Source organism: Grammomys surdaster, unplaced genomic scaffold (genome assembly GCF_004785775.1).
Source record: "Grammomys surdaster isolate TR1022 unplaced genomic scaffold, NIH_TR_1.0 126546, whole genome shotgun sequence".
Lineage (NCBI taxonomy): Eukaryota > Metazoa > Chordata > Mammalia > Rodentia > Muridae > Grammomys > Grammomys surdaster.
The window spans coordinates 1673783-1696282 of NW_021621338.1; the positions used below are offsets into that span (position 1 = coordinate 1673783).

The following is a 22500-nucleotide window of genomic DNA, read 5'->3' on the forward strand; positions in this document are numbered from 1 at the left end:
TCTCTCTCTCTCTCTCTCTCTCTCTCTCTCTCTCTCTCTCTCTCTCTCTCTCTGCCGCATTATATCGAGTTATAAAGCATACCATTGGTGCCGCTTTTGGCAGGTTCCCCCCGGCATGAATTTCACACACACACAAACACAGAGAGAATCCTGGGACTCTATCTTTGCCTACCTGGGTCAGGATATCTCTCTCCTGTTATCTCTACCACTCCATTTCTCCACCGAATGATGGTGAGGTATCAATTCCCCTGGGCATTTCTTTCTTCCACCAATGTAGTTCCTTTATACCTCTCCCTCTCCTTCTCCCTCTCTTCCTCCCCCTCTCCATCCCTCTTTTTCCTCTCAAAAACAAAAAACAAAAAAACAAAACAACTGTTGCCAAGTAAACCATGTCTGTCGAGCATCTGTCCTCGGTCCTCCTCCACAATCCAGGCGGTCTGACCTGTACCACACATTCCCTAGTCACACCTGTGTCTTTGGGACGTCTCAAGTACAGACTGTTCTTTCTTGTCCCTGGGAATTCTGCACAATTATCGCCATCAGTAGGGTAAATACATATAAATTCGACACTCCCCATTTGTCTTGGTGGGATATGACACAACTGTTCCCTCCAAAGGCTGCTCCTGAGCTAAACCTCTGATCTCCTAACTTTTACAAACCATTTGTCTGATTTAATTCCAAATGCTACTAAAATCCATTCTCTCCATGTGACAGTGGCTCTTGGCCCACCCACGTGGACCTCCACACCTCTCCCACCTCCTACAGTTTTTTACTAGGAAGGTTCTCCAGATTTTATTTCTGATTTGCAGATACTCACTGCCACAGACAAATGATTCTCAAACACCTTTTATACTTAAACTCACTCTTAACCTTCTTCTTCCTTCCCAAACCAGACCCAGCTCTATGCTGCATGGACTGGGTGAGGTAGGGGATGATGGCGCCGGCCATGTAACTTACCCAATTTTAAGATGACCACATGGTAGGAAGCAACAATTATACAACTTTTTGATCCTAACTAACTCTCTGTTTATTACTGAAATCTCTTTTTTAGACTAAGAAAACCACAAGGCTCAAATTGGTATGGATTTTTTGTGACGATAGAAATTCAAAGTTATATTTTTACAATATGCTGTGGATGCAGAATCAGGGAGGTCTACTCAGATTAACAAAAGCTGATTTAGATTGTGTGTCTAACCATTTGTCTCCTTGTTAATACATAGCCACTGCATGCTTGTATAAATGGGTACTATTCCTTTCTCCTGCCATTTCCCACAGGCTCAATTCACCCCTCTGTTTTCTGGCCACTGGATCTTTAGGAAAACTGTCTACATCCTTTCATGATACAAACACTCAACCTCACTTCCAGAAACTAAGCATCTGGGATACTTGGGCAAGCCAGAGGCGTTTGCTTGGTTCCGTGTTGCCGCTGTAGTTCTGAGCCCCTGTCTCTCTGTTGGCTCACTCTGCCTTTGTTCCCCTTTGGCGGCCACCCGGCTTTCTTCTCCCATTTCTACAACAGCCCAACTGACCCAGACTCATCTAACCTTTTCCAAATACTCAAGAGAAGTGAGATCCTCCCTATAACACTGTGGGATCGGTGATTCTCTGCCATGAAGTTTTACACCGTTTGGGTTGTTCAATTTTCTCCCTATAGTTGGTTACTTAATATCTATTAAAATCCTGATAAGACTCTAAAATGGCCTCCAACATCTCCATCTTGTGATACAGAGCCCCTTGTGTTAACCTCACTTCCTTGGTATGGACACGGCCTATGGATACAGTGGAGTGCCACTCCTGTGGTTATGAACTGTTATGTGTTAAACATAATTAATGTTCCTAATCAGTTGACACTGAGTTAATTAAAGGAATACCATCTTGGGTGGGTACTAAACAGGTGAGCCTTTTCTTATTCTTTTTTGCTTGTTTGTTTGTTTGTTTGCTTTGCTTTTTGTTGTTGTTTTGTTTGTTTGTTTGAGGTGGTTTCTCTGTTTAGCCTCTGTGTAGTCCCAAACTCAGTCTGTAAAATAGGCTGACCTTGAACTCAGAGATCCACCCACCTCTGCCTCCCAAATTCTGAGATTAAAGACAAGTACTTGGCTCGGGTGAGCCCTTTAAATGAGGACCTTCTCCTAACCTTAAAAAAAAATAAAAAAAAAATTAAAAAAAAAAAAAGCAAACTGACCTGAGTTTTGTAACCACAGAAAAAACAGTGTCTATGGACAACCCAGTTAGAGGCTATCTCAGATACCAGATCCCTGCGGTGGAGTGATGTGGATCCCATCAGAGGTGTCAGTGCTGCTGTGGTACCAGCACATCTGGCTTGGGATGCTGACAGTGCTAACACAAGGGTACACAAGCAAGCAGGATTATTGACAGGTTTATCCCAGCAGCCACATGATGCCTTCGAGAACTAGGAAACTCTAGTTAGCAGGAAAACACTTGAGTCTTGTTCTTCATGTCCTAAAATCACAGCACATGGGGTTGTTAGCATTAGGGACCCTGCCACCAAGTTCTTGTGTATAAGCAGCACCAGTAGCAAGTATGAGGAGAAGGGCTCAGGGGTTTTCCTGGCCAACAACTCATAATGAGGTAGCCTAACAATGGCATAGAGATTTTTGTTTTTTAATTGAATTGTTTTCTGTACTGTTTCCCTCCTACTCACAGTGGCACCTTTGTTTAAATCCTGTAACTACTGACTTTTAGGTAGAAGAAGGAGGAGGAGGAAGAGGGGAAAGAAGAGGAGGGGAAGGAGGAGGGGAAGGAGAAGGAAGAGGAGGAGGAGGAGGAGGAGGGAGAGAAGGAGGAAGAGGGGAGGGACAGGGGAGGGGAGGAAGAGGAAGGAAGGAAGGAAGAAAGGAAATCTTTAAACTACTCAGGGGCTATCAATCTATAATAAAAACCCTTTTTTCAGAGTATGAACAGGGTCTCTGAATCACTATCTGTCCCAAACAAATACAAACTGGTCCTGGGGCTTGGAAGCTGAAGGGATATGAATTAATAAAAGTAGCGTTTTTTTTTTTTAATTAGCAAGAACACGGTCCATGAATGATTTCTAAAACCTTATGAGAAAACTCCAAGTAAACAAGAGTTTACTCCCTAACACTGTTTCTCCCTAACACTGGTAGTTCTTGGTGCCTGCTTTCAAGCTCCTCCCAGGTATATGAGAGAGAAGTGAGTTTACTTCAGATTATTCATTACAGCTGGGTATTTGTTTATATGTCTCTATGGAAGACCATGTTCTTGCCATGTGCAGCTTGTCCTTGTGATTGTAACTCAGGGGATTCTTTTTAACCCCCAGAGTATAAATTGTCTGATGCTCTGACTGAAGTTGGCTTTTGCCTGAGACTTCAGTTGGTCTCATTTTTAGGCACTGCTCTCCCAGATTCACGCCACCAGTTAGAGCAATAAGTAAGCAAGGTCTACTAGAGCATGAGAAGATTCTGAAACATGTATCATTTGTTCAGTGAAAATAACAGTGGTAATACAGAGATGGGGGCTTCTAACTTCTCTGTCGTAGAGACCTCAGCTAGGTGAATAATCTCTATTCTTACTGGGTCTCATTTCACCCAACCAGACATTCTCTTCAATTTCTACCCCCAAAAAGAACTCTCCTATGGTAGTATGCAGGGTGTGTTCTGGGAACATATCCACTCGGCACTCATAGCTTCAGGGAAGAAATGTTCAGCATATGTTCAGGGGAAATAGCCACCTATTCCTCGGTCCAGCACAATCTTGCCATCAGCAGTGTTCTAGCTCCGCATTGGTCTATCGCTGCCCAGCGGCTCTGGGACTCTTTGGCTACTGCTATGAATTAAGGTATACTCAACTCCAGCATCCATCAAAGCCCAAGTACACCACATGCCAGCCAGGGACCAACAGCCCCACACTTCAACTTGTGATCTCCTGGTTGTCTTGCATAGGCTGCATCTGCAAGCAACATTGGCCGTCTCCTTAGGGAAGTAGCTGAGGTAATCCCCACTGCGCAAGACTCCCCATCTTCACAGAAGCAGGACAGTGTGCATAAGGAAAGTTCTTTCTGTCTTTCATACTTTTGGCGGATGTCGCCTGAGCTTTAACAACTTCCAGAGGCTCACAAGCACAGCCTTTGTCTTTTTGTTCATTTATCCCCTGTAGGAAACACAGCTCAACCCAAATTCTGCTGTATTTGTTCTCAGGTGACTCAGATAAGTCCCTTGTGTCTGATTTTCCTTCGTCTCAGACAGACCCTCTTGGTCACTTAGAACTTATAAACCCAATTTATATGCTCCTCTAAGTCTCCAGATCAGCAAGAAAGATCACGCCCCACCAGCAAAGCCACGAGCAACCTCAAAAGAGTCCCAGGGTCCTACTAAATTATCTTTACTGTCCAGCCACGGCAGCCTATCTTGTCTAGTGAAGTAGGCATCAAAGGCCTCTCTTGTCACACCACAGCTGCACATCTTATCACCCATAGCAAGAGCCGCACGACTGCCACCACAGCTTGAAGCCATGTCAGCCTGTTACCACACAGGGGAAATCGGCCATATCAGGATTTCCCCTGGAAATGTTCTATCCTGGCTTTCCCTCAGCCTTGCTGCCTGTGTTATCACCCACAGGAGGAGGAGCCCTGCAACTGCCACCAAAGCAAGGCTGCGAGTCACCCCATGTCATACAGAGGGAACCAGCCATATCAGTCGCCAGCAGACATTTGACACTGATTATCCTTCTAGGAAAACATAAAGAAATGTCTTTTCATCCAAGATACTATGAGCCAAGAGACGAAATACTACTACTACTAATAATAATAATAATAATAACAATAATAATAGTAAATAATCCGTTCAACTTAGTGAACCAATGAATTTGTGAATTTATTGAGTTACTTGAGGAGCGTGGTGACTCAAAAGCTACTGCATCACCAAAAGTCTCATCCTAGTATGGATGATAACTCAAAATTGCTACATTATGGAGGAGTCTCTGCCTCCAGGAAATCATCTATTGTCTGTCTATATGTTAGGTTTTCAGAGGAGGAGAGAGAGGATCCAAAAGAAAGGTCCTGAATAAAATTTCCTTCAAGAGACAGGTGTATTGACACAGCAGTAAACAGTATGGCAGGGGTCTAGAATGAGATGCATCAGTCCTGGAAGATAAAGACCAGCGTTCACTCTGAAAGGTTTTGGGGGTAACCGGGATCCTGGACTGTGAGGAAGCAGCTTGGTTAATGTGTGACCTATGCTACATGACAGAGGTCACAGGGACTCAGGATAGGGGAGTAGGGCTGAGTTAATAGGTGACCGAAGTCAGGCTTCCATGGACCCTGAGGTGAGGTGGAGTTGAGATCTGTCTCTTTGTGAGAGTAGTGTTAGCTTTTCCAGTAACTATGAGGAGAAAGAGGCTCCAGTGGGTGAGGCCACATCTGTAGGCTCATTGCAGCACAGTCTGGAAAGTCTGGGCTCTAACAATATAAATTCTAGAAACTTCAAACTTGACCCTACCCAAGACTATATACAACTAAAAGACAAGAGACAGGGCTGGAGAGATGGCTCAGAGGTTAAGAGCACCAGCTGTTCTTCCAGAAGTCCTGAGTTCAATTCCCAGCAACAACATGGTGGCTCACAGCCATCTATAATGAGATCTGATGTTCTCTTCTGGCCTGCAGGCATACATGCAGGTAGAATGCTGTATATTAAATAAATATAAATAAATAAATAAATAAATACACACACACACACACACACACACACCAAAAACAAAAAAACAGACGAGTTACTCCTGGCTTGATCAGGTAAAGGTCCAATGAGCTTCTCTTTTGCCTGTCATCCTTGTCACAAACCACACACCTAGCTATTGTTATGTTGTTTGGCTAGTTTTACTGCTACGACTGTGGGCCAAGGTCTTCCATAAGCCTGGCTTGTATGATGAAATGCCTGGTGGAAAGAGCTCTCTATCACAGGTAAATCCCCCTCTGGTTTCTATCTGCTTTTCAGTTCGTCTGATGAATTTCAAATTTTTCTCGGAAACTTCCCTGCATTGATTGAGTCTTTTAAATAGTAACTCAACCTCCCTATTGCCACACACCACCACTCCCCATCCTTCTGGAGGACTACTTGTCCCGCCACGTTGGACTCAGCTGTCAGCTGCAGAAGCCCACGAACACTGGGCAAGTTACCTAAGCAGAAGCCTGCAAAGTTCCAAGCCAGGCTCATGACTCAGGGGGAAGCAGTGTTTCTCCCTGAATCAGCCCCCCAGCCAGGCCACATCTGAAGCTTAGCCCAGCCAAGAGCCTAGCCACTGTCCAGCTGTCTGTGGACACATGGGCCCTGTGCTGTCTCAGCTGAGAGGGCCCCGTCTGCTGATTCATTTGCACCTGGGGCTTCTTGGCTGGTCATCTGGAAAGGTACAAGCTGGAGCTTTATTTATCCAAGGCAATCTTTTAGAAGTCACCCCACATTTCTTCAAAGTGTCTGGATGCAGTGTGGAGCGTGGTTTATTTCATCCACATGGCAGCAGCCTGTGTTGGAGCTCGCTGAGGTTTGAAGCCTGTCATCAACATACAGACTGACATGAACTTTCACTGGGGAGCAACAGAGGGTTGTACAGGCAAACAGGAGAAATCATAGCATACCAAAGACTGCCCGGTGAGCTGAAGGTCACCCTCAGCTGCCCTGGGTGTGCTTCTCTGAGTCCTCACACTCATGTAATTTGTGAAGTGTGGGCAAGCGATCCAGGCATGTATTAAAGTGGGTAGCTTGAAACTGGACTTGTCTGAGATGACATGAACAAAATTTCGCCCACTATGTTCGACAGTATTTCGAAGGTGATGGGTCACGCATCTTCCGGACACACCGTGAAGTGGAAGAAATGGAACAGTAGCTCTGCATCACATGTGAAGAACAAGAAGCACCAACATAGTAAGGAAGAAGATCTGGGTTTGTGTGTCAGCTGTGCCACATACTGGGAAGATTAATCCTATGACCTTTCTATGGATTTGTGTAAAAATTGCAGTTAATAATTCCTTCCCCACATTTATCACTAGGATAAGTTCCAGTATATGAAGCACCTTGGACTCGCTATACTAATTATTCAATTTTTATTTTCTTTTACTTTTTTCGTTTTGTTTTCTTCTCTGTATAGTCCTAGTTGTTCTGGAACTCACTTTGTAGATCAGGCTGGCCTCAAACTCAGAGGTCTGCCTGCCTCTCCCTCCTGAGTGTTGGGATTAAAGGTGTGCACCGCCATGTCTAGCTCACTCAATTTTCTTGAGTCAAAGACTCAAAGATATCCCGAAGCATGTTCAAAGGCTCCCAGCTTGTAGGAGAAGAAAACCAGGGGCCTGAATGAGGAACTTGGTTTGAGATGCATTTATTGACCCCTGGAATTTGATCTTTTGATTATAAAAAAAAAATGAGATCTATGCTCACCCCATCCTTGCCCACATTCATATTCCTATCTGACAAAGAACACCAGAAGAGATCTTTGGTTTTCTGTATCTCTGCTTCTAGTTTCCGTCTTTCTAATGCTTTCTCTGTTCCAGATGATCTTAAACCCTCTTTCCACAGGGAAATATCTCCTTTAGGATATATTTTTGAATTAAAATACAAAAAGCAGATTCAAACAGCACATTGAATAGGAATGATGCCTTATTAAAGAAAATTGGTCAATTATATAGGAGAAAATATGTGACATGTATTAATATAACAGCAATTTTATTTGATTGACAGGATTAGGTGCTGTTTTATTCTGATTTTTTAAGTGTGTGTGTGTGTGTGTGTGTGCGCGCATGTGCCTGTCTGTGCATATGTGTGTAGAGAGACCAAGTTCATGTCAGATATCTTACTCTATTGCTTTCCACAGCGTCTCTTACTGAACCTAGAACTCACTGTTCTGTTTAGAATGATTGGCCAGCAAGTCCTAAAGATCTGCCTGTCTCCGCCACCCCTCGGCCTCACCTCCTAGCTCTAGAATTGCAGGCCTGAGCTGACATACCCAGGGCTTCTCATGGATGCTAAGAATGATCTCGCTGAGATCTAAGGCTTGCACAGCAAGCATTATACCTACTGAGCCATCCATCCCGCCCCATCTACTCTTCTGGAGCTTCCAACCTTAATATGGTTTCCGACATTTTTTCCCAATAATAAATATGTTTTTCTTTAGGGAGGAAATTCCTCATTCTCTGCCTTGAGACTCTCTGTTGAACAAAGACAGATCCTTTGCCTTAAAAGTATAAATTACCAGCTGTCATATTCTTAACATCTACATTCTTTGCAGGGTCTTCATTCTACCCTCATGAAACTGTATAGATTTCATCTTCAATATTAATCCACAGGCTTTAAGAACTTAAAGCTCTCTAAAGAGCTCCCGGGATGGAAACAGTTGTCAGCTCTTCCGCCAAAGGTGCTCAAACCATCCCACTGCCACATTCAAATGTAAGAAGCTCCCAACATGGAGGAGACATCCCTTCTAGTTATGGTCTTGGTATGCGCCAGCTCTCTTTCACTAATGTCCACTTTAAAAATATACATCATAAACTGGGGATAGTGGCACATGCCTTTAATCCCAGCACCTGGGAGGCAGAAGCAGGCAGATCCCTGAGAGTTTGAGGCCAGCCTGGTCTACAGAGTGAGTTCCAGGACAGCAGGGGCTATATAGTCAAACCATCCACATTTTGAAAAAACAGGCAAATGTATATTATTTACTTGTATTGCATATTATATTGTGCATATATGATATGTATGCATCATAATAATCTGTCCTTCCCATACATTGAATGAACTGATATTTCATTCTCTCGTAAATTTGGAGAAGATTGTGTGTTCCTTGCTGAGCACTTAAACGTGTTTATGAACTGTGAGTAAATCATGCCTTGGCAAATTAGCAGGTTGAAGCATTGAATTTCACAAGTGCAGACTTAGAAATTTAGCCACTATTAACTTTTACTAAATGTTTGAAACTTTTTTTTTCCCTTTTGTGGAGAACTTTTGGGGCCCAATGACAGATTCCTTCCAAGTGACCCAGAAGCCCACTTCTTTGTCCTGGCCCATGTCAGATTCCTGCCAAGCAGCCCCCAAAGCTCTCCACACCCTTTAAAGTTGGGGTAGTATTTCTCACTGAGGACATCTTAATATTTGTATCTCCAACTGTTTCAGAAGTAAGACAGCCAGACAGAGAGCCAAATACGTGAAGAGACAAAGAATTTCTCAGATTCTCTTACAGAGTCACATTCATCTCCCTTCAAAAGCAGTTGAAAGATGGTTCTCTCCAAGAATTTTCAAGATTGTTTATCTTCTATATGACAACTCTGTGCTCTAAGAGGAGTCCTATTATAAAGAAAAGAACGTATAAGCTTAAAATGAAACTGTCTGGCTAACCAATGTGTGTCACTTTAGCTGTTCCCGAGGAGCCCTTTACTGCCACACAACATAGAAATAAGAACAAAGCAGCTGAGACACGGAGTCACAGAGAGGCTGTGGGGAGTGGCAGATGCCCTCGTGTCTGCAGGTCTCATGAAGTCAGCAATAACCTTTTACGAGAGTTAGAACTGAATCATAGGGTTTTAAATTTTTTTTTTATTGGTTATTTTACTTATTTACATTTCAAATGTTATCTCCCTTCCCGGTTTCTCCTCTGCAAACCCCCTATCCCATTCCCTCTCCCCCTGCTTCTATGAGGGTGCTCCCCCCACTCACCCACCCACTCCCACCTCACTGCCCTAGCCTTCCCCTATGCTGGGGCATCGAGCCTTCACTGTACCAAAGGCATCTCCTTCCAGTGATGCCAGATAAGGCTATCCTCGGCTACATATGCAGCTGGAGCCACGGCTCCCTCAATATGTACTCTTTGGTTGGTGGTTTAGCCCCTGGGAGCTCTGTGTGTGTGGGGGGGTGGTCGTCTGGTTGGTTGATATTGTTGTTCTTCCTATGGAGTTGCAAACCCCTTCATTTCCCTAACTCTGCCATTGGGGTCCCCATGCTCAGTCCAATGGTTGGCTACAAGCATCTGCCTCTGTATTTGTCAGGCTCTGGCAGAGCCTCTCAGGAGACAGCTATATCAGGATCCTGTCAGCAAGCACTTCTTGGCATCAGCAATAATGTCTGGGTTTGGTGTCTGTATATAGGATGGGTCCCCAGGTAGGTCAGTCTCTGGATGGCCTTTCCTTCAGTCTCTTCTCTGCTCCACTCTTTCCTTTAGACAGGAGAAATTCTGGGTTAAAATTTTTGAGATGGGTGGATGGCCCCATCCCTCAGTTGGGTGACCTGCCTAACCTCTATATATGGTCTCCACAGGTTCTCTCTCCCCTTTGTTGGGTGTTTCAGCTAATGTCATCTCCACTGGGGCCTGGGAGCATCTTGCTTTCCTAGCATTATTATTCTTGAGAAGCTCATCCCGTAGAGAACCAGTAGGCTTCCCGACCTTTGGTCTAAAGATGTATCCGAGACCTTGCAGTGCAGTCCATCTGAGTTCCAGAATTAGTGGGCAAGTGGTGTACTAAGACAAGGTGACAGGGGGTCACCATAGAGGTGCCTTTTGAAAAGATGCAGATCTATCTGTCTGTTGACTGATTGTTCCTCCATAAGCCTCAAAAATCTATTGTTTTCCCAGTGAAGTTACTCCTTAAGGTTAAAAAAAAAATGTTGCTCTAAACAACCTTTTAAATAGAAGCATAGAAGCATGGTGGGATGTAGCTTTCATTTGAAAGTTCAGCATCCACTACTCATTCAAAGAGCACCATTACTCAACCACCCATCAAGACCTGGAACAGCACACAACAGGCCATCCTGGAAGTTAGAAGAGTGCTGTGTGACACAAAGATGTCAGGCTGAGGAAAAGTCATCAAGAATAAGAGATATTGTCAACAGGAGACAGGAAGACCCAGAAAACATGGTGGCCAAACTGTAAAATACAGTAGCAGAAGGAACAGTAGTGGGAATGCGGAAGAGAAGCCTCACTGCTCAGTTTAGTCTGCATCACCAGGTAGCAGACACTAAGAAATTCTACAGGAAGACGAAGGAGATGGGATAGCAAAAGGCATTCTAATCCTACAGCTGTGGCTCCCAACCTTCCTGATGCTGTGACCCTTGAATACAGTTCCTTGTGTGATTTTCAACTATAACATAAGTTTCCTTGCTACTTCATAACTGTAATTTTCCTACTGTTATGAATCGTAATGTAAATATTTGTGTTTTACACTTGAGCCCTGTAAAAGGCTCCCTCAAAGGGGTTGCGCCCTCAGGTTGAGAACCTCTGCTTTATAGGAAGTAGTTTTCCTACTCTGGTCCTAAGTTACCATTGTGGCAAGGTTTCCATGTGACAGTTCCTGCAAATAGCACCCCCTTACCCTTCTCCACGCGTTCTATGATGTCATCATTTCCCAACTGGGTTAGGAGGGTCCTCTGTCTATATCTTTACATTCCCCAACTACAGTTTTAGAGTTTATTTATTTTTATTTTATATGTATGAGTGTTTTCTTGTCTATATGTCTGCTCACCATGTACATTCAGTGCAGGTGAAGGCTGGAAGAAGGAATTGGATCCTCTAACCCCTGGACCTGAAGTTATAGATGGCTGTCGGCAACTATGTGGATGCCAGAAATTGAGCCCCTGGTCCTCTGGAAGACTCACAAGCACTCTTCACTGCAGAACCGTCTCTCCAGCCTCCCTTCAACTTCTCTGATGTAAATTCAAAGATAAATTTTGCCAGAAAAATATCCCTGCATTGCTGATCTGCCTGCTAAGCCATGGGTCTAGGGGAGTCTTTGCTTAGTCCAGATATTTCAGAGGAGTCAAGTATATGAGAGAGCCAACGGTCCTTTCAGAGTCAGAGAAAAGTTTTGATTGGTGTAAAATCTTAATGATGTCTTTTAACACGCAGTTACCATAGCCTGGAGAGGTGGCTTAGTGGGCAAAATTTCCTACTGCCAAGTATGGCCACCTGAGTTTAATCTCCAGGACCAAATGGGAGCAGGAGAGAGACAAATCCTGAAAGCTTTCCCTGACCTACACATGTATGCCAGGGTATGTGTGCATTTTGTGCATAAGTAAATAAAATGTCATTTCAATTTTTAGAAATTATCCACTACAACAAACACAGTAGAAAAAGACGAATGCCTTTGGAAGCTCTGACTGCTCACACTTACTTAAGCCACTGCCCCCTTCAGCTACTAGGATCTGCTCTCATCACTGAGCTGCACAAAGGATGCTGACAAAAAAAAATCACTTTTTGAACAGCTTCTTTCCCTGGCATTTTGCTTCAGAGCCTCCCAAGAGACTCATCCAAGTGAGATGGGGTGCTGCCACCCCTGCCCGGGAACGGCTGAGTGAGTGACTAATAGTTCACACTGTAGAGAGGGCAGGAAGTTGGCTCTGTGTTTATTATTGGAACCAGACACTAAGGAGCTGTTTTTAAAAAGCACTTGAAAATACTTGAGCCCCAAGGAATGTTGCTTACCTACTTTGCTTCATTCTTGCTATTAAGGTTAAAGATGACTTTGTCTCTAAGTAAGTCCCGGGTGGTGTGACAATAAATTAAGTGGTGAGAGATGTTTGAATTTTGACATTAAGAGAAATGCATGTCACAAGTTACTAGATGAAAGAAATAAGACCTCAAACTGATTTTGACTTACATGTTGCTTTTGCTGTCTGGTCAGATGAGATTCATTTGAAAGACACCATTCACCTGGTAGTTAAGATTCTCTTCTAACACCAAGCTAACAATGAGATTCCATTCTTTAATGATGATAGTGATGGTGGTGGTGGTGGTAGTGGTGACAATGATAGGAGTGATCAGTAACTTTAGATACAGAGATAGCTCTGTCTATGAAGTGTTTAAGGACCTGAGTGTGATCTCCAGCAAACATGTGAAAATCAGATGAGAAGAGAAATCCTGTGTCTGTAATCCCAGCAGTGAGGAGGAATCTACACAGTGAATCTCTGGGGCTGAATGCCCAGACAAACTGGACTATTTGTCAAATCTCAGGTCCCAGTGAAAGATGCTGTCTTTAAAAACAAGGTGGATGGTGTCTGAGGAACAACACATGAGGATGGCTTCTCTCCTCAATATACACAGACAGACAGACAGACAGACACTAATAAGCTAAAATGCAATTATTATATCCTTCATTGGTTTGGGTAGGAAAACTGTTCTTAGCTTATGGATTAATATTATTTGGAGACTGCATCAGTCTTTTTGTCAAAGGACATTTCTTCTCTTTTCCTACCTGTTCAGTGTTTCCTCACACCACACTTAACAATGCAGCAAGAACTCTGTCCGTAGACATCAGCTAACGTGCCCCCATTGCTGGCATCAAGAAGGAAACCTTCATCACGATGAGCCTCGTCCCACGCTGTACCTTAGCTGAACTTTCAACCCTTCTTCCCATCAAACCAGAGACTCACGGGAGAAAACAGATCGTTCATGTCCCCTCTCTCCTCTCTTTGCAGATTGTACACAGTAAAATGGTGACACCCAGGTCTAACCTGTGGTCTCCAGGTTAGACCAGCAGACAACCACAGACATTATCTGATGTGCTTTATTCTATTAACAGTTGTATAAATAATAGTTGAAGTTTATGATTGCTCCACAGAGGTGAACTTAACATTTATAAACTATAAAACTCTCTGTCCTCACAAACGGAGAAGCTGACTTTGATCTCTCAATTTATAAGCCAGTACCCTAGAGCAGCTACCCTGCCTGTCTCTGCAGGTCAGTTTACACACAATTCACTGGGCCAAAAGGGAAAGACGGCCCTTTCTGTCTATTCATAATTTGGAATAAAAGCAGAACCAATTTAGCAAAAAAGATGTTGGCGTTTTTAATTCTCCATTTTCATGCTCAAAGGTGCTGAATTATTTAAGGTATCTATTCACATATCTCCACACCAATAAAACATAGTTCACCAAGATTTTGTATAAATCAGCTCCTTGATGTACTCTCCTTTTTCCCCTACTGAATATGACCCTTTTTCTCCTCCATTGTTCTTAAATGGCAAGTCATAAAGTGACTATAAGTAAACCTCAAACATCCCTCAGAGTTGTCCTTTCCTTCCTCTTGGAACTCCATGGCGTAAATGCTTAGACAAAATCTGACACATGGCTGTTCTCTGGGAAGACACTATCTGGTACCTTTTTCCTTATAGAGATGCATCTGCATGCCAACAGGAATTCTCATCGTCTGAAACCAGTAATTTGGACATTGTATTTAAACGAAAAGGTAGAGTATCCTGAAGTATAAATATTCTAGGGGTTTTCTGACAGCCTGAAAGGATGATAAAGGAAATATGTCAAGTTTGGAAAGTCCTGACAGGATGGACAAAAATGCTGAGCCTGCTATTTTTCCTTCACTTAACGTGCCAAAGGTCACCCGGGGAATGAGACCCACACTGGAGATAATACCACGCAGTTCCCAAGCCTCTCGGAGTTACGCTTACTTTTCCCTCTTTACATAAAGCTGCTTTCCACCACCTCTTGCTTCTGAATCCTTTCCCAATTCAATGATGAAAGTTTCCAGAAGGAAAAAAAAAAAAAAGCAAAAACCACTGGGAACTCAGTTTAAAGGCTTTTCCATCTGAGCAAGGAGGAAGCGGGGAGAGCCAATGATTGCGGCTCACTTTAGAAGGCACCGTGTCCCACAAAAAGAGACCGTTTTCAGCTTTGGTGACCGGGACACAGGGAGGGAAATGTATAACTGGAGAGTTAGAAGAGGGAAGAACGTTCCAAGACCTAACTATCATTGTTCATGAGGGCAGTCTGACCCGCTGGCATTGGAAGGAACCTCTTATCCCCAGAGATTTAAACGGTACTGGGACAAAGGCTACCGTGTATGTGTGAACTCCAGATGCTATTTCTCAGTTTGAGCATGGCCCGGTTGCCAGAGATGCAAGATTTGCTGGCTTGGTAGGAGTCATCTTTCCAATGGTTCTCAACAGTCTGGGGAGACCTGGCCCAGCCATCAGAGGTGATAGTATTCCCAGTCCCCTGAAAGAAAACAGAGGTCATTTAGTTCTCCAGCAGCAACCTGCTTTCACCAGCAGTGACATAACATTAAAAAACAATTTTAGAAATTAAAGGTGAAGTCAAAAAAAAAAAGACAAAAATAAAAAAAAAACCACTATTACATTGCACAGGAAATCGCTGCCAATTCCAGTGACTAGTTACGGAGATGCACATTTGAAGAGAGTGCCTCTAGCTCAGTGTTCTCCTTCCTGACAGCTTTCCTGTGGTGGATGCAATGCCCATGTCAGGTGATTTCTGTATTAGACTTTCAAATCACATCTGGAAATGTAATTTCCAGGACTTCTCTGCTAAGAGACTTTCCCTGTTGCAATTTTAAAGGGATGTGGAAAACGACACAATTCTCTGATTTCCACGCCCACAAGGTTCATTTCCCTCTGGTGTTTTCCCCTCACACAGCTCCTCCATAGCACCAGGTCGGTACAGGAATGAAATGAAGACCTTTTGAGGATGCTGAGGAGCCTGGAAATAGATGCCACAGGCCATGGGAATAAAGAAACCTCAAACATCCCTCAGAGTTGAGTTCCTCTTGGAACTCCATAAATGAGTAGACGCAATCTGACACATGGCTGTTCTCTGGGAAGACACTACCTGGTACCTTTTTCCTTATAGAGATGCATCTGCATGCCAACAGGAATTCTCATTGTCTGAAACCAGTAATTTGGCCATTGCATTTAAAAGAAAAGGCATCCTGAAGTATAAATATTCTAGGGGTACCCCTCACCTCACATCCTGGGTAGGTGAAAATGCTTCTCACAGCATTGGGAGCTGCCAGGGAAATTTCTGGGGTACCTCACCACATCCACCTCCATCCACACCCATCCAGGAGGAATGTCTAGGGTAGACTTAGTGCAGTGGCTCTGCGCAGCGCTGCCTTCCAGGGCTTTCTGTGCCTGCCACAAGCATGGTCTTCCTAGGACGAAAGGCAGCTGTTTTCACACGTGATATGGATGCAGGGAGGAGAGCTCGGCTTTGAAAGAGACAGACGACTGGAGGGGAGTCAATGATTCCCTGCTAAAGACAGCATGATTTCCCCAACGGCATTTTTATTTAATGATAATGAAATCTGGTCTCGATGCAATTTCCTCCCAACAGCCAACTTATGCTGTGAGCCATCTTGGCACTGGCAATACAGAAAATGGTTGTGGGTTGAAAGCCACTGAATGCAATATCTTTCCTTGTGGCTTTTTCTCCAAGCAGTGACAAAGTTTTCACACGTAACAGTTGCAAACCTAAGCAGGTGACACTTCAGATTAATGCCTTAACAGGGGCAGCAAAATCTGACAAAAGAACTTGTCAGAAAATGTAAGAGGCTCTGAAACAAATTATTTATTCCCTGGGAACCCTGCATGAGTCAGCCACAACAGGATAATAAGGTTTGACCATAAAGAGAGCAGGAGGAAAAAACTCAAGAATTTCTTGGTTGTTTTCTCGGCAGTTTTCTACTAAATGGTTAAGATAAAGCATGTTGCCTATAGGAAGCACAAACTGATTTGGTATTATGTTTCTTAGCCTTAGTGTATGCATCCCCAGTCTACCTGCTTGCTCTTAGGAGACTGGGAGAGAGCGCCAGGGGTATGTATGAGTGTATGGTCAATACCAAGACAGTAGCATGGCACCCCACTGCATGCTACGTGTGAATGCCAAGGTACCGGGCAAGTAGCCATGCCTGAGGAGAGCCTGAATAGACAGGGAGAGTACAGACAGAATGAAGTCTTACAAACCATCACACTGAATAAATGAGTGCTACTCACTCAGCTGATGATAAAGTAGTAAATTAGGGGAAGGATGGCAAATTCTAAAAGAAAAATGGTCTATTTGGTACAAAAGGGAGGTTGAATACAGCAGCTCTTTACTTTCCTGGTCATTGTTACCACAGCAGAGCATACCCAGCACAAGGTCCTGCTCAAGTCTCCCTCCTCAGTTCTGGTCACTCACCCAACCCGAGGAAGTCTGGAAATAAGAGGTCTTGCTCCTTTTCAAGGGCAGCTCTGGTCCTCGATTTCCTCTATTACTCAATGCATTGTCTGTGTTCTGGAACAGAGTCTCAGAACAAGTAGCTTCCTAACTATGCTGTGTGGGGCTTGTGTGATACACTATGACCTACCCAGTCTGGACTTAGGACAAAGGAATCTCTGGCTCCCTGCACTCGAGGCACCATTCCTATCAAAGGAACTGGTCATTCTACTTCTGCAAGAGGAGCTTTCTTACAAGACATCCATCTGGGAGAGTGGCTGTAAACCATTGAGAGAGTTTCTTCTCCAGCTATCCACGAAGACTCTCTTTCAGTCCTCTGCTTCTGACCCTTCTATGCTTGTATCCCACACCCTAGCCATGATGAGAAAACCAAACAGAAATGCTTTCCTGTGCAAAATGAATGGGGCCATTAAAATAAGATAAATGAAGCTGCGTTCAGCTGCAGAATTTAGCCTTAGAGGCTCTGCTATCTGTATCTTAGCAGTACTATCAACACTCGATTTTGGATCCTAGCCTTACTTACTGTATTACTGTATAAATATGGCTACACGCACGTTCCTTGGGTCAAAGTCTAGTCTACCCTGGCAACAGGAAGAGATGACAAATCACTTTCAATTGGTCCTAAGGTTTCAATAGGGACTTGGGATTGATTAACAGCTGCATTTTCGATCTTACTGTAGGCCAGTTTCTAAAAACAGTGCAATTTTTGTTTAAAAAAAAGAAAACAGGCACATTTTAAATTACTGAATACAGAGGAGGGACTTTTTGAAGACTCACCTCCCACTGGACTCACATAGTCTGAACAAGTCGTCAGTCTCTGTAGTCACCACTTGCTCAGACATTTAATTCTGAGAGTTTGGGGACCAGGGAGGTATGAGCAGATGAACATAGCAAAATCTATTACCCGTCTTTTGAGTTATTAGTGTTAATGGTGAAATGTTCACAGTAGGGGTTGTCTAGGTCACCTGTCAATTACTGAAGTCTGGGAGGACAAGCCCTAAGGCTAATAGAGGCTCAACAGTCCGCTAGTAATGTGACAGCCCAGAGAAGTCACTGAAGTAATTGTGCCTATTTTTCAATAAGATGCTGAAATAGTATCCTGTTTTCTTATTCTTCAAATCCAGATTCTGCATATATTCATACCGCTACCTGAAAAAGCTTTGTGTAAACATGCTCTTCGGCTCTTGTGTCCACGCCATCTAATACCATCAAAAGAATGGCAGCCCTAACAGGGACGTCTCCCTCACTGACCTCAGTGCCCGCCACACCTGACCTCAGTGCCCGCCACACCTACTCCTCCACAGTTTGAGGACTGACTATCTTACCACTCTCCTGTCCGCTGGTTGCCATCGCTTTCCTCTTCCACTTCTCAAATTCTGTCTCTTCTTCAAAAATCTCTCAAGTAGAAAAGATTCACAGAAACATTCTAAATGCATAAGATTCAAACTTTTGAAAACTGAAAAGTATTGTTGGCTGCCATAGTCAAGACAAAATACTTCCAGGTTCTTGATGTCTTATTCGAAGAGTTTCACGACTTAGTCACCTAAGCTAGTGCTTTTCAAGCACTAGGGCAGATGCGAATGATGTAGAAATGTTCAAGGTGGTTCTGCGCTCCACTCCCAGAGTTTCTTATTGAGTAGGTCTAGGGAGGAGGGCTGAGAATTTACACTTCTCACAGGCTGCATGCAATGTGATGCCTGGTCACTTTGAACGGCACTGATCTGAATCAGGAACCAACTGTTTACTGTCCATGAAACTCCCAGGACTGGGAAACTGGATCAGGCGTGGAAGGCTCAGAACTGAAGAGTAAGAAGAAAATAGCTCTCTGTGGTGGCCATGGACTAAACAGCTGACTTGCACTGTGGCCCTCCCAGTATGAGAACACAGATAAGCAAACACAACTGAACATAGGACACGGACCTGTACGGCAGTCTCAACCAGAATGCATTGTTTTTACTGACCATAGCCAAGAGCCTGACAGTTAAATGTTAAACTCTAGCTGCCGGAAAAATGAGTAGGCCAGAGAAGTAACAAAAAAGGAGAATCAGCAACAAGAAACTATGTTGCAGTGGCTGAGGGTGTGGCTCAGTGGTAGAGGGCTTGGTCTGAACATTCAGAGCTCAGAGTTCAGTGTGAGAGAGGGAAGAAGAGAAGAAGGAAGGGAGGAGGGCCGGAGGGAAGGAGAGAGGGAGGGAAGGAGGAAGGGAGACAGGAAGGGAGGGAGGCTGGGTGGGAGTGAAGGGGGAGAATGGGAGGGAGGGAGGAAGAAAGGAAGCTGGGGAGGGGATTTCATTTAAATTATCGTTAAACTCATGATTCAGAATTAGAAGCTTTAAATGAAGGCTTCAAGCATCTGTCCTAACATTCCTTATATGATAAATATGAATGTTGAAGAAATATGCACGAATAAATTCAGTTTAGAGTGGAACAGAAACTGACCACAAAGCTAGTGAGAAGTTAGAACTGAAGAGCCACAGCACGGAAACGTTCACTGGACAGGCTCTGAAGCATAATGAAGATGCTGGACTAGACCTTGTGCTAGTGTATAGATCCACACAACCTAACAGATTTATACAAATTATCTAGGGGGGGGGGCTTTAAAAAAATAAGCACAGCCCCAGGAACAATTGGAAAAAATATATCTAGCATATATAGGTCATGGGAGGCTTACTTAGAAAGACAAAAGGATTAGTGCAGAAAAATAATTCTAAAATTTCCCCTAATTTATCTGGGCATGATAGTTTACACCTGTAGTCCTGGCATTTTGGAAGAGTGAGGAGAGAGATAGGAAGATTGTGAGTTCAAGGTCAGCATATACCACGTTGTAAGCCACTCCTTCACAACACCCGGGAAACAACCACAAAACCTTTCCCTATATAGTAAAAGGTATACATTCACAGAGAGGAGAACTCTAAGAAGCCCTGAAAAGACAAGTACACATACACATAAGACACACACATACACACACACACACCACCCCTCTCCAAGGATAAGAGTAATAGGAAACATTTGACAAAAAAGTCAATTCACCAGACAATGTAACAGTACAATACACCTCGTAATAAACCTTCAAAGTACATAAACAACAACAATCTAGAACTACAGAGAGGAACAGACATTCTCAAGGTATACATGAAGAGGGCAAATGTGTGCCCCTCAGAAGTCAACAGGATAAATGTCCATAAAACTGGCAATAAGAAGACTCATGTGAGCTACCAAATTGACCTACATCACATTTGCCAAGCCCTCCAGCCCACAGCAAGAAACACATATTTTTATTCATGGGCTATTCATTAAGACAAACCACAGCCTCAACCTCAAAAACATTTAAAATATTTTAAGTCATTTAAAGTATATTCTCTGACCACAAAGTTTTAAGAAATAAAATAGAAAGAAACATATAAAATTCTTGAATACTTGGAAGTGAAACCCACAATTCAAAATGGAAGTCTCAGCGGGAATCAGTATTTTGATTCAAATGAAGTTGTAAGATATAAAACTCACAACATTTAAAACGAAACGTACTCAGACTGGCAAGATGGCTCAGTGGATAAAGCCACTTGCCTCCAAGCTTGGCAACCTGAGTTCAGTCCCATGGCAGAAGGAGAGAACCAACTCTGGCCAAGTTGTTCTTTGACCTCCACCATGGCGTGAGCATGTTCATCCTCTTCCCCATCAAAGAAGTAAATAAATGCAATTTAAAAAAATAAATTAATAAGGGACTTTGGATAAGTAAAATAGGTCTAAAATATAGTCCAATTAGCCCAATTAATTCCAGAACAACTGGTAAACTATCTTTTCTTTTACCAGTAAGATTGTGGCTATACTGGTGTTCATTAGCCCCATTTAATGTTGACATTCAGGGACAGATAACTGTTGTGAGCCTGTCTTGCAACTCCTAATATTTAATGTAGCTTTGGCTTCCACTTTACCTTCCAGTAATATGCACAACCCTACAATTTGACAACCAAAACTATCCAAGTCTAGACATGGGTGACTGAGTTGTTTGAGGGAGAGGAACATCATTCCCTACCTCGTGGACTGAAAACCACAGCTGTGCTTTATTAATTTTAACTGCTACATAGCCGTATCCTTGTTAGAAGCATTTTGATCACTAGAACTTTTTTTCCTGTTGTAGGGCATCCTATTATGGATATTTCTATAGAAAGACAGTGATGAAATATGGGAGATGCTGTACTGTCGAGTGTATGCTTTAGAATGAAATGGCTGGACCTTGCAGAATGTGCATCATCTCCTGGATGGAGAACCCAGATCTCACTCCAAAGCTGAACCAAACGTGCTTGCAAGTGGATCTGGGGTCCTGTCACTTCACATGTATGATGATACATTTTGCACTGACACAGAATTTCTACCAATGTAATAAATGTAAAGAACCTTCCTCTTACACTTCTCTGGTTGCTGATGACTTGGGTTGGTTGACTTATTTTGTTTTTCCTAAAATTTTTTAATTGTTTGACAGTTTCATACATTTATGTAATACATTTTAGTCATTTACACCCACCCCCATCTCCCTTCTGAAACCACTCTTGAGACCTACCTGCCTTTGACTCCCAGGATGCTTTGCTACCATGCGCCTGGTTCTTTGAGCTTTCTGAAATAAACAATAGATAATTGTTTATGGTCTCTCTAAAGGACAGCAGCATATACCAGCATACTCCTACTTAACTCAGTAAACATTGATCAAACTTCCCTTTTTTGGAATCATGTTAACATTTAATCTATTTGTAACTGACTTCTACGAACACTAAGGATTTGACGTTATTTTGTTCCTTAGAAGCAGTGAATTATCCTGGTAACCTGCACTGAATCTTATGTGTTTTACCACCAATTAGCAATGCCACTAATGTATTTCTGTTCTGTTAACTGACAAGTAAGTGTCCCTCGTGCCCACTTTGACATTACCACACAATTTCAATTACTAAACCTTTATTGTAAGATTTCATGTGAGAAGCCTTTCTCATATACTTTTCTTCAAAGCTGGCCCTAGACCCCTTACACTTCTGTTATTTTGTGTGTATTTTAAAGTTGGGTCATCACATAGTCTCTGTGGGATTTTTAAATTGAGAATCTTAATTGAATTTCTATAGATTTTGTAAATACAACATCCTAATAATACTGTGATTCCTATAATATATTTTTTTCTTTTCTACACTGAAGTTTTTGTAGCTTCTCATTTGAGTTAACAGTGCTGGAGACTGAGCCCGCTGTATCCTGAGATGAGTGAGACACGGTCTACCACTGAGCTACATACCCAGCCCCCTCGACCTGCCTTTAAACAGAACTTTTAGCCAAGATTTAGGTAAGCTTTTCCTAAATTTGTTCCTGTTTGTTTCTTGCTATTCTGAGGATTGAACCCAGGGCTTCAAGCATGGAGGGCAAATGCTCTACCACTGAGTCACACCTCCAAGTTTTTATAGCTATTGTATATGAAAATTTTGAGAAAGAAATCAGATTGTTTTTCAGTGTTTGTTAATACTATAGAAGGCAATGAATTCTGTTGTTGTGGTGAAGAAGAGGG

At 43.0% G+C, this 22500-nt stretch overlaps 1 long non-coding RNA gene across 1 annotated transcript; it reads left to right on the top strand.

Annotated features, from left to right (window-relative positions):
- Positions 1-6286: 6286 nt before the first annotated feature.
- LOC114614940 lies at positions 6287-8779 on the top strand. The gene is made up of 3 exons (XR_003710412.1): positions 6287-6376; positions 6797-6890; positions 8248-8779. It is a non-coding gene; the product is annotated as an uncharacterized LOC114614940 (long non-coding RNA).
- The last annotated feature ends 13721 nt before the right edge of the window (positions 8780-22500 follow it).